The sequence below is a fragment of the Carassius auratus genome, unplaced genomic scaffold (genome assembly GCF_003368295.1).
Source record: "Carassius auratus strain Wakin unplaced genomic scaffold, ASM336829v1 scaf_tig00035789, whole genome shotgun sequence".
NCBI classification, from domain to species: domain Eukaryota; kingdom Metazoa; phylum Chordata; class Actinopteri; order Cypriniformes; family Cyprinidae; genus Carassius; species Carassius auratus.
In genome coordinates this window covers 1-1245 of record NW_020526265.1, presented here as the reverse complement: position 1 = coordinate 1245, position 1245 = coordinate 1, and positions in this window count along the sequence as shown.

Below are 1245 nucleotides of genomic sequence, written 5' to 3'. Positions count from 1 at the left end.
AATAAAATAAAAAATGTTTTTAAAAATCTACATCCCGTTTCTCAAATCTTGTCCTGGAGGTCCCAATGCGCTGCAGAGTTTAGCTCCAACCAAGTTTATCAAAGTCACCTGCCTGTAATTTTCTAATGATCCTTAAGACATTGATTGGCATTGATTAACGTGCTCAGGTGTATTTGATTAGGGTTATAGCTAAAACTCTGCAGGATAGTGGATCTTGAGGTCCAGATTTGAGCATCCCTGTGTTATATTGTTATATATGTTTGTTGTGTAGTTTAAAGGGTTAAAGATTTAAGATGAAAGAAAAATAATTAACAGTAATATACTGTAATTAATGTGCGACAACAAACTGTAGAAAAACAGATGTTTACTGGCAACCGTGCTGACAGTAAATAAACAGTTTTTCGCTGTAAATTAATGAATGCCAGTAAATAACTTTTTCTACAGTTTGATGTTGTTAAGTCAAGGAAAAAACAGCAATATACTGTAAAATGTAAAAGTCACATTTTACCTTTTTTTTTTAATTTGACTGAAATATTTGTGAACATCCATAGAAAAAAAGTTATGCAAAGTCAAACACTGATAAGGAAGTAAATACTGAACTCAACTGTATTAACGTGTTTTTGCACAAGATAGATCTGCTTCAGTCAATGATGAGCCATAAACACTGATATTGTGCTGCTTAATTTAAAGACAGAAAATGTGGAGTTGCTGATAAAGTGATGACCTCTGCGTTAAGTACTTCAGCACATAAATGTCTGCTATAGCTGTCAATGAACTGCAGTGATTTGAGTAAAAGTCATGCTTTTGGTCACTTTACTATTACACATTAAGTGTTTGCAGTTTTATATTAAGAAATATTTATTCTCAGTGGACTCTAATGAAATAAGTTCACAGTACTAACTGTATGAATGCTAGTTTTTAAACTCGAACTGTTTGAAGCAGTGGGAGTGGAGTTAATTTCCATGGCAGAATTATGGTAAAACACTTTAAGAACACTAAATTACAATTCAATTCCCCAGGAACAGGTGAAAGGTAAAAATCAACAGCCTGAATGCACTGTAAGTCGCTTTGGATAAAAGCGTCTGCCAAATGTATAAATTTAATTTAATTTAATTTTAATTTAATTTTATTTAAATGTACATCTCTCAACCAAATTCCAGTTCAAATCACCAAGTAAAATAATTTCTTTCTCATGTACAATAGCTGCAAGTGCAGTTAAACTTATGGATAAGCCTTCATTATTAG